This window comes from Thunnus thynnus, chromosome 3 (assembly GCF_963924715.1).
Source record: "Thunnus thynnus chromosome 3, fThuThy2.1, whole genome shotgun sequence".
Classification (NCBI taxonomy): domain Eukaryota; kingdom Metazoa; phylum Chordata; class Actinopteri; order Scombriformes; family Scombridae; genus Thunnus; species Thunnus thynnus.
In genome coordinates, this window is record NC_089519.1 from 36,890,966 (window position 1) to 36,902,452 (window position 11,487).

General features: G+C 40.9%; 1 long non-coding RNA gene across 1 annotated transcript; it reads left to right on the forward strand.

Annotated features, from left to right (window-relative positions):
* Positions 1-1,331: 1,331 nt before the first annotated feature.
* Positions 1,332-8,264, forward strand: LOC137180357 (uncharacterized). Its single transcript, XR_010927951.1, has 2 exons — positions 1,332-2,362; positions 7,368-8,264. It is a non-coding gene; the product is annotated as an uncharacterized lncRNA (long non-coding RNA).
* The last annotated feature ends 3,223 nt before the right edge of the window (positions 8,265-11,487 follow it).

Below are 11,487 nucleotides of genomic sequence, written 5' to 3' on the forward strand. Positions count from 1 at the left end.
TTAAGATCTTACAGGTAGGGATGCAGGATATTATCGGCACGTCATCGGTATCGGCCGATATAAAATCTAAAATGAAATATCGGCATCAGCCCGAAATGAACATTTTCTGCCGATTATGAGAGGCCGATATGTCGCCTTCTCCTCCGCCGCCTGACTGTGCTTCCCTCCACCGACTGTTTCACCCTGACGGTCCCGGTGCCTTCCTCTGCAGGCTGCACTTCACTCAGCTGCCCGTCAGACCAGCTGCTTCTTCTAGTGGAGGCTAGCTGGCTGTGCTTCTCTCCGGTCATGCTGCAGCTAACGCTCCGCTAGCCTCTCAGCTAACGTTAGCCCCGGCGGGAAGAAGCAGCGGGTCTGACGGGCAGCTGAGTGAAGTGCAGCCTGCGGAGGAAACACCGGGACCATCAGGGTGAAACAGTCCGCGGAGGAGCTGCTATGTACGGCTGCACAGATAGGAAACACCTCGGCTGACAGGATGTACCACTCTGTTGGGGGGAAAAAAACGTCTTCTTTTTGGTTTATAACGGCGGTTGGCAACCAGCGTATTAGGTGCATTACCGCCACCTTCTGCTCCGGAGTGTGGACCAGAGATTAAATCCTACACATTAATCCTGTCTGTCTAATAAACTCAATGAAAACTCTACTGCTGCTCCCACTTGGCAGGTTCATTAAAGTTTTAATGCTGAGCTCCTGAACTCCAGTCTTCCTCAGTTCTTCCTTCATATATTGTCTTTCTTGATCATACTTAGTACAATCTATGGTTGCATGTGTAATACTGTAAAAAAATATGTGCATCTATCGGTATCAGCAATCGGCCACAATGAGTTGGAAATATCGGCATATCGGATATCAGCAAAAAATCCAATATCGTGCATCCCTACTTACAGGTTTATATTCTGCTGCTGTTGCTATGGAGAAGAAGCCATGTGCGCGTTTCAGAGCGTAATGAATTCAAAACGTGCCATTGCTTAAGTTGTAAACAAAACGTGTCGCCATGGTTACTGAATTCACTCAAAGTGACCCAGAAATTAAAAGCGAACTGATTTAATCTGCAGGTAATAAAATCAGTTTTCTCATCACGATAAACTTCATCTGACATGTGACCGAATTTAAGCTCCGTGATTGGCTGTTTCTTACTGAAATATACAAGAATCAGATATTTTCTAACGCAGTCGTTCATCTTTTATACGGATGATTTAACCAGGAGAGTTTCATGTTGATCCGAACTGTAGAAGAGTCACAAAATGAACAAGATTTTTACAATCAGGTGGCTGAAACAGCTCCTCCCTCCTCACAACTCTGCAGCACAATACGAGAAAAAGGTGAGTGAACGTCGACTGTGATGGATGATCTCTCTGCGAGTTTATTGTCATATAAAATGAAGAGAAACAGCTGCTTGGAAACGAGTCTGAAAGCTGAGAGCGTTTTATAAAAAGCTCTGCAGATACTGTTTGTAAAGTGTTGAGGGTTTGTAGTTAATCAGCTAAAATATGCAAAACTGTCGATATGCTCCTTTAAACTTCTCCGTCTTGCTCCATTTCACATCAGCCTGGCTCAGTGGCTGACTGGCTGAATAATGCATTGTGGGTAATAGGAGCTCTGTGGTATTTCCATTGAAGCAGAAAGTTCCCCATCTTCCTCTCACACACACACACACACACACACACACACACAGCTAACAACTCTCCTGGCGCAGCTCGCCGGCGGATAATCAAGAGGAAAAGCATCAGCGAGCCGACTGTGTGAGGTTCACTGAGATCAAGGGATGAATTTAAAAAAAAAAAAAAAATCTGAATCTCTTCGCCGTGTTTGAAGAGCCAAAAGCAAGAAAGATGTCTGACGACCACAGACTGGCGCACGTTTATCTGCTCACACTGGTGAAAATATCAACTATTCAGAAATAAGAAATAAGACGTGTTTCCAGCTCAAATCACAACCGGACGTCAACGCTGAAACCCTCCCGACTGTTAACTATACATATAAAACTCACGTTGACGTTATATCTATTATTTCTGACTCCAAAAAGAGAGGATTCAATGAGACTTCTCCTCATGAAAGATGTAAAAGAAGAAAGAAAAAGACAGATAAAAGAGTAACATACTCCACTGACTAGCTTTAGTTGCCTAAATTAAACCAGAAACTCTTACCTCAAAGTTTTTCACTTCATGATTTCCCTAAATTCCCCCCAAAAAAGTCACTCATCAGCTCCCGGAGAACATGTCTAGACTTGTATTGGGCTTTGTTTACATGTAAGCAGAAGAACAAAGCACCGTGTGATTGTCAGTTAAACCGTCTTGTGCTGTTTGACCTCCTTCAGCTGCTGTTTGATTCCAGGAGAAAGACGAACGCAGGAAAATATGAAGTGAGTCACATTTTTTTCCTCCGTTTAACCAAAACATGCAGTTCAAGCAGTCAGTCAGTCAGCAGGACTCAGTGGAAACTGCAGCTTTTTGTTCCTGCACGTCGGCCAAGTGGGTCACACATGGAACGTTTACAGGACAGTCTTGACAGTTTCCATCCCTTTAATTTTTCTACATATTTGGCCAAAAAAACTCTCTGAAGGATCTTTCACTCACAGTCACACAGCAGAGAAAATAACTTGAGAGCTCAGCAAAAGACAACCAGCAGAGAGAAAATGATGTTTTCATATTTTGTGAGTTCAGGAACAAAACACACACACACACACACACACACACACACACACACACACACACAGTCTCTTACAGTAAGGTCTGATCATATCAGCTCTCAAAACAATTTCACAACAAAATCAAATCATTTCAGTGGAATCGCAGCAGATGTTCACGCTAAGTTGTACTTGAGTGTGGTCTCTGTCTGAAGAGGTTTTTAATGATCTTGGGGGAGTCTAGACTTAGACTTGACTCATTCTCTGTCATAATTCTTCAAGTGTGTCTTAAACCAACAGTCAGGAGCCCAAATGACCAGTGAAACGTGTTTTCCTCGCTGTAATCATTCCTCCTGGTCATACTGACCATTAGAAGACCTGTAAATGTGTCAGATATCCACTTGATATGACTAACTCAGACTGATGAAGCTGAATAGAAGCTTCACACAGACTTTTAAATGACTGTGTGGACACACTGTGGATTTTGGCCTCCATCACTGACATTAAAAGCACATTTGAAGGATCTTTTAATATCCAGTATGAACAGGAGGAATGATTACAGCGAGGAAAACCTCTTTCACTGTTCATATGGACACCTGACTGCTGGTTTAAGATACTTGAACCATTGTAAACTCTGGTTTCTCTTCTCTGTGCTGCTGTTTCTGTCTCTGAAATCAAAATAATGTGTTTAATTAACACACAACAAACCTTGCAGCATGTATTATTCCAGTGTATTCCTGCACGGGGGGGGGGGGGGGGGGGGGGGATGTTAACAACAGTTAATTTCTGCCTCGGGGGCTTCCGAGCAAGTTAATCCGGCTGAGCAACCCGAATAACCAACTGCTCTAAACTGCTGACTAGCCTCTTTATTTTAGGATTATAAACTGTAGCTCAACCCGCTGCTGCTCGGAGGTTTTACTTCATGCTGAGTCAGAAACTTGACGGTTACGAATCACCTTTACAGGCTGAATTTGGGGTCTCCGGTTGTTTTCTCCAGATGTTTTCTGCACAGTTTGGACGATGGGCGCAACAGGCCGAGAGGTTTGGAAGAACAATTCAAACAAGACAAAGAGTCAACAGCTATGCTACTTAGGCAAAGCTTAATGCTAACATATCATATTTTAGCATGTTAACATTTACTAATCAGCAGTAAACAAAACTACAGCTGACCAGATGGTGGCGCTAGATTACAAGTCAAAGAATCATCAAATTTATTACAACTCATCTGGACGTTGATATGAATATTGGCGCCAAATTTCATTTCAATCCATCCAACAGTTTCAGAGACATTTCATTTGAAACCTGTCAGTATCATAGTGGCGTTAAAAGAAAATTCAAAGGATCATGAAACTCAGGAGGATTCATCTTCTGATGACCATTAAGATCTTTACAAAACGTCACAGCAATCCAGCCGATAGCTGTGGAGATATTATCCCGTACAGCCTCGCTGTTAGCATGCTAAAGATAGTGACGGTTATCTGTTGGATTGAGGCATGAAGTGGACTGAAACCTCATTTAGCTGCTTTACACACCATCCACCACCTCCACCTTCACATTTTTAGTTACACTTTTTTATGTTAAAGTGGCTAATAATTAATATTTTCAATAACTCCACAGTCTGATCTATAACAGTGTTGGTTGTGGCTCGTAGTGATGAACCTACAGAGAATCATCAGTGACTCTGCAGCTCCTCTCGGCTTTACGGAGCTTTATAGTGAGTTTCAGCTCATTGTTTATCTGTTCTGGTTCACTCTCAGCGTCTCATAGTGTCATTTTCAGAGAAAAAGCTGTAAAAAGCCGCTGCACACTACCTGCTCAGCACCAAACAGCAAACAGACACAGTTAGCTGTAGACTAGCTGGTGAACATAGTGGAGCATTTAGCAGCTAAAGAGCCAGATATTTCCATGGATGTATAAAGAAAACTGGATACAGGAAGAGCGCCAGGCTTTGAAGCAAATTTTACATAGTGGCCAAACCGTCACGTGATGCACACTGACCCAAAAAGACTTTTTCCCATAGACTTACATTATGAAAGAGACGTCTGTAAATCAGCGGATTAATTTTTCTGAGCGTCACAACCCCCACGAAATGACTCGTCTCACTATCAGAATTAAATCCGTTCGGTCCGATCACATTTCAGAAGCCTAGAAGAGGCGCATGATTGAATTGTTTCATCCCTATTCAAGTTAGCCGGAGAGCTAAAGTGGAAGTAGCCGACTCGGCCAGCGAAAGTCACTAGTGCGCTCGCTCTACGGGCCGCACGATGCTGAAGATCCGGGTACTTTCATAGGAATGAACGGGGCTCCGCCTCCGACGCTGTATCCAGTTCTCTTTATACATCCATGGATATTTCCCTCAGGAGTTGGTAGAGAGTAAAAACAGAAGCTAAAAGAGAGTGAATATTGGACTTACATTCACCAGGTGGACAGAAACACGACTCCACATGAATGATACTGTGATGGAAACTAGTGGACAAAACATCAGTTTAATGCAGCTTTAAGAATAAACTACTTAATGTAACTTGTGACCTGCTGTCGTAATTCCAACGTAATTCTCTGGATACGAGGAGTGAATAAACATCCCTGTCTGTTAAAAAGAGAGGAATGAAGCTAATTTGGTTTATCAAATGCATTTAGAAAGAAACTTAATACTGTCACAATTAGATCACATTTCATCCTGAGGAGCTTCAATCCATCCAGTTGTTGTTTAACTATTTCAGCTGACAGACTGATACTGTCGTCCATAAATATCTTTATTAATATTTAGATTTAAGGGATTGAGAATGTAGGTAACTGAGCAAAAATCATCTTGTAAATGTTTCCTCTCCTCCGACCTGCTGTCGAGGTTCCTTCTCTCTGACGCTGAGCTGCATCTGAGCGCCACGTATTTTTGTTTTTTTGTTGTTTTTTTTTGCCTCAGCAACTGGATCCTGTGAGAGAAGCCGAGCCGTCGTTTCACATGGTGTCGGGTCTCCACCATATTGAATCCGAATGGGAACGGCAGTGTTGGTTTACGCTCCTTCCTTCAATAGCGGTGGGACAATGGGAGCGGGACAGGCGAGAGGCCCGGACCGCCCTGGACACACACACACACACACACACACAGGCCAGACAGACAGAGCATTGAAGAGGATGAGGATCCATCAGAAAGCAGCGCCGGTTACAGGGAGAGTCTCGGGTTCGGTGTCTGGAGAAAAAAAAGGCTCCTGGTCGGTAACAGTAGACAGGAAGCTTTGTGGAACGTGCGACGTCTTTATGCATCAGAACAAACTGCTGCAGTGTAGAGCTGCAGGAAGGTCGACGTCTGACAAGTTCACAGAAAACTGAAATGGGAATGTTGTGCCACCATGACAAAAACATACATTCATTTTATAATCTTTATCATCATATCGAGAAGAGAAAAAACACTTGTTATATTATGCAGCAGCTCATGAAGAAAGTATGATATTAACTGCAACTGGATGACAGACGGGTAGAAACAGGATGAAATAAAGGAACTTAATATTCTAGAGATAATTACTGTGAGTTTCACTGTTAATGAGAACCCGCTAAAATATACAGACTGACACAGTTTATGTCCAGATTTAATATTTTAGATACATTTCAAGTATTTGTTCCACAGCAGCCTGAACTAGACGGGGTTGTTTTACGTTATTGTCTAGTCTGCGTCTCTATCGTAGAAAGAACGAAGCCCGTGTTTGTCACAATAAAAGCATCTACTATTATAAGAAAAAATTACCATTAAAACGAATTTCATAATAAGATCGTACATTATAAATGATCTTATAATAACAAGAAAATAATACGTTTTAATGCCAAAACTTTCTCGTTATAATGTGATAATTTTTCCTGTTATAATGAGAAAAGATTTCCTGTTATAACGAGCGATACGCTGCCATAAAGTGTCTCAATGTAATGAGTTGATTTGATTCATAAATGCTGTAAATGCAACCTGATCTACCAGATTCTTGCAAACTGTTCAACGGTCATTTTTTAACATCTTTCTTTCTAATATCTGTATTGTGCAAGTTACTGTTTAAAATAGACTAAGAGTTTCATGCTAGTCTCTGCACAGGAGTGTTTTATAGGCTAACATGCTAACGTGATGTTTTGCAGGTATAATGTTAACTGTAACTGAGTTTAGCATGCTAACGTTTGCTAATTAGCGCTAAATACAAAGTACAGCTGAGGCTGAAGGGAACGTCATGGTGTTTGGTTTGCAGGTATTTGGTCATAAAGCAAAGTATTGGATACATTTAGGAATAAAAGTTTTGATTCATCAATTAATCGAGTTGTTGATCAACAGTAGAATTATTCACCAACTATTTTGATAATCAATTAAATGTTTGAGTCATTGTTCAAGTAAAAATGTTTCTTTTTCAGGTGCAGTTGTTGGTTTTAACATCTTCAGTTTATGGATTTGCTGCTTATGTCTGTTTTTATATCATTGTAAACTGAATATTTCTGTTAATACTAATCCATTAATTGAGAAAATAATCACTAACTGCAGCCTTAGAAAGGTTTTACAATTCATCCTCTGGAGAACATGAATGTGTTCAGTCCATCCAATAGTTGTTGAGATATTTCGATAAGAGGAAAAGTCAAAAGTCATTACGTGGTTTGGGAAACACTGTGTTAGTTAAACTTCCTGTAAAAACTGCATTTTGGTTGCATTTCTACAAGGTCAGGTGAGTAATAAACAAACCAGACATGAGTTTCTGATGTTTTTCTGGCTTTGCAGTGAGCGCAGATACAGATCGGTGTAGGGAAGACGGATACGAGCAGAGAGAAGTGGTGATGACCTCTTTCTCCGTTGCCTTTTCCTGTAATTGTCCACCATTGATTAAAGACAGAAACCTCCGAGTGAACAAACCGAGGTGGTGGAGGAGGAGCAGCTGGTCACCTGCTGTCAGGGTGGCAATGGCAGGAAATCCACCATAAACACTCGCTCTGTTTTCAGCGGCGGCTTCGCTCGGTGCTTCTCATCCCAGAGGACCTCCAGACTGATTGGAAAAAGCTTTTTTTCCAGATGCTTCAAACAAACCATTCATCCCGACAACAATGAGGTCATCCACTATTCTGGCTCTCCAAACAGGAATCCCTAAACAAAGTTTGGTTGGTTCATGTTTGGCCGCAGCGTTGTGTGTGTTCACTGGTGTGTGAACTATTATGGAAGGACATGAATGGGAGTTTGTAAATTGGACGGCGATGGCCCTCCACCTCCCCCGCTGAAGTGACATCAGCCGAGAGCAGGAAGGCTTTGAAACCAAGCGAGGACAGAGAGGACATTTAGCTCCCTGGTTTTTAAAAAAAAACATCTTACTGCAATCTGGGTGTTTTTCTCCTAAATATAAAGTTTCCATGGACACTGAGTGCCTCCTTAACATCAGGCCTTTTAAACTTTTTAAAGCTACACTGCTCACTGTTTACAATGTACGACTGAAAAAAGGGGGAAAAAATCTTTCCTTTAATTCCTCCATTTGTTTTTCTCCCAGCATTTCAGTCAAGGAGAAACATTTCTACAAGCCGTCTGCAGAGACACTCACTGCTAAGATAATAATTCATTTATTGATCAATTAATCATAGTGAATAAACAGTGATGAATATGCTGTTATTGCAGCAGAGTTCAGCAAAACATGACCAGACTTGTTTTTATTTGTGGCTACATGCTAAATGTTGTACAGCTTCCCAAAACAGAGAAGATGTGTGTGTTTATTGATGTTGTTGTTGTTGTGAGACCAAAAAATATAAAGAAAGATACTCTTTGTGCAAAGAGTTTGGAGGCTCGTGTGTAGTTTTATTGCTTTTCCAAACACAAAATAGAGTAAACATGAGGAATGAATGAACTGTGTCAGTCTGCTGTAACGTTAGCATGTCTGTCTTCTTACCTACAGTAATAACTAGTCTTTGCATCATTGTGTATTATGCAGCGCTTTGTACAGGTTTCTCTTTCTTTCTTTTCTTATAAGTCAGTTAACATTAAAAACTTTAACCTTAAAAAAGAGGCAAAGATTTCAACCAACTCACAGATTTAAAATGAATCAGCTACTAAGCTACAGCTGATGAAATTTGTCCTGTCAGTTAGCGCTCACTGATTAAAAGAAGAATATCATTTTGGTCTAAACTGCATCCAGAGCTGAAGTCTTCCTGTCTTCATGAAAACATGAAACATATTCCTGGAGTTTAGCTCGGCTCCACGACAGAAGCTACTGTCAGAAATTTAAACCTTTATTATTTTAACAAAGTTAAAAAACATTTTCGTTGTGTGCACAGAAAACACCACAGCTCCCATTAAAAGAACTACTAATGCAGCAGTGCAGATACTTACATCACCATAACTCGGTTTCGTCCATATCTATAAAACTCCCCGACGCTTCCTCCTGCATCACTGTTGCTGTTTGTATCTGTAATCTGAGCTGTGTAAAGACGTCTAACAGTCCTGCTGTAATTACAGACACGACTGAACTCACCGCCGCCCTGCGCTCGCTCATGGACTCGTCTCCTCTGTCGAGCCATGATGTTTAGCAAACATTCATGTCATATCAGAGTAACTGTAAGTTTCTGACTTGTAAATATTGTTCACATCAACCTCCAAGTTATAATTATAAGTGGGAAACTCCTGAAAGCTCCGATATATCCGATTTGGTGCTTAATAATACGGAAGTGCCTGAAAACCCATCAGATATGGACGCCTCCCGTCAACCACAGTCAACTTCATTAAACCCAAATTTATTGGATATAATATTTTTGTCAATGCTCAGTATTTTAAACCCTCATACGACCAACTCAATTATCAAAAAACCTTCCTGAGTTGTCGGATAATGTAAACACTCAGGTCATTAACATGGGAATCTTTCCGATCCTTCCCGACCATCCAACGCAACATTAGCCTGTGAGCATCTATCGCTTATGGGAAACAATGTTCATCACAGGCCGCTCAAAAACATAAATATTGAATGGTATTTAAAAAAACCTCCCACTCTTATCTAAACATAAGCAAGTGACATGATGTACTGTTGAGAAAGGTTCTGATCCAAGGTTTTTATTTATTTATTATTTATTACAAGGATATATTTTTTACTTCTGGAACAGAACCTGGAAGTTCTGGTTTCACTTTGACTCTCTATAGAGTTGCATCTATCTCACATCAGCTCTTTTGTATCTCCAGATGAAGACCACATTTCCCATCAGCCCCGTTATTTCCTGATGAACATAAGTTGTTTCTTTGATCGTCAACCTTTCAGTGCTTCCAGACTGGTTGCTGCTAGATCGGATGAGCTGGAGGGATCATTTGCGACACGCTGGCAAGATTTTAACCTAAACCGTAACCTCACGAGAGTTCGTCCCTCCGTCCCATCCAACCTAGCATTTACCTTCCTGAATCCTCAGCAGGAAGTCTGAAAGATGTAAAACAGCGCCCTCTCTCTGCTCTGTGTTGTAAAGCAGTCTGCAGGATTTCCCTCCAAAATCTGACCTGCTGGATTAGCTATGACATAATTTGTTTATGATGATATCTAAATGGTGATCTGATCAATGGTGATGTGGAAACACTTGATGAATCACCTTAATTTGCCTTCAGTTTCCTCATCGTCTCATTGCCTCTGTCCTATTAATAGCTCACTGCTGAGTACAGTTCAACAGTTAGGAAAACAGTGACTAACACATAATTGCCTGGCCCAGCTCTCTGGAAATCTGGTGACACATGAAAGCCTTTCCCGCGGCGGGCATTCACCCATAACCCCTTGCTCTTGGCATGATAACAGTGTTTACCGCTGATGTCATGCAATGAGGCGACAACTCATCGTCACCGGGGTCGGTGGCCTGAGAAGCTGCGTGGTGGCGGTTAAAGGTTCATTTGCGAAACACCGTTTCAAGGAAGAAATGTAATATAATAGTTTATTAATTAATGAATAACTTGTTTCACCAGAAAAAATAGTAAGAACTGTTTATGCTGAGTGAGTCTAATCTGCTTTAGTTTAGCTTTAAGGTTAAACAAGTAAACCAACATAATCTCAACAGCTATTGGCCAGATTTTAATTAAATTTACTCAGAGGACCTTTGTTCTAGTTCCAGTTATATTAAAATCTAATGGGCAGATTATAATAATATAATTAAATGTCTTGATCACATTCCCAAGAAGGAATGGATGCCGTAGCGTCCAGGTGGCGCTATAGAGGCTTTTAGACTTGACTTTCCTCACTTTGCATGTTTCTCGTCAGCTGCTTTCTCTGCCAAGTCTCCCCATAATGTTTATGATATATATATCAGTATATATCTTTAGCTCATAAATTTAAAACAGGAGCTGTGTTGTTGTCATGTGTAAATATGAGCGGATCATGGATCAAGACTATAAAACTGCTTATTAAAGCTATGCAGACGACACACAAATGTTACTGTTGTTACTGTTTTGATCCTTTACTGTGTCTTCAGAGAAAACACAACCATGCAGAAATACTGTGCTAGCTAGTTTACAGCTAAAGTACAGTTGGTATTTTGGCTGTTTGGGGTGAATAAACACAAACTATGCAGTGGTCAAATATGTGTCAATGATGTGAGATGAAAATTTGCTTCTTTCTGTCTGAACACACAGTTAAACTCACTGTGAACTCAGTGAAAGTCTAGAGAATTCTGTATGAATTAATTTAGTGTTTCCATGTGCTGTAGTTTCACTTTCTCAGATAAAATAGTTTCTCAGGTTTCCAGTTCAGTGAGCTCTGAGTCACCATGTTCCAGCGAGGAGGTTTTTATTGTCCTCTGCTGATCTTCAAGGAACAGACCATTCATATTTGTTCTTGGCTCTCGGCCCTCATTGTAGTGAAGACAGAGGAGGTTTGTTTTGGCAGGGCGACTCAAACATTTTT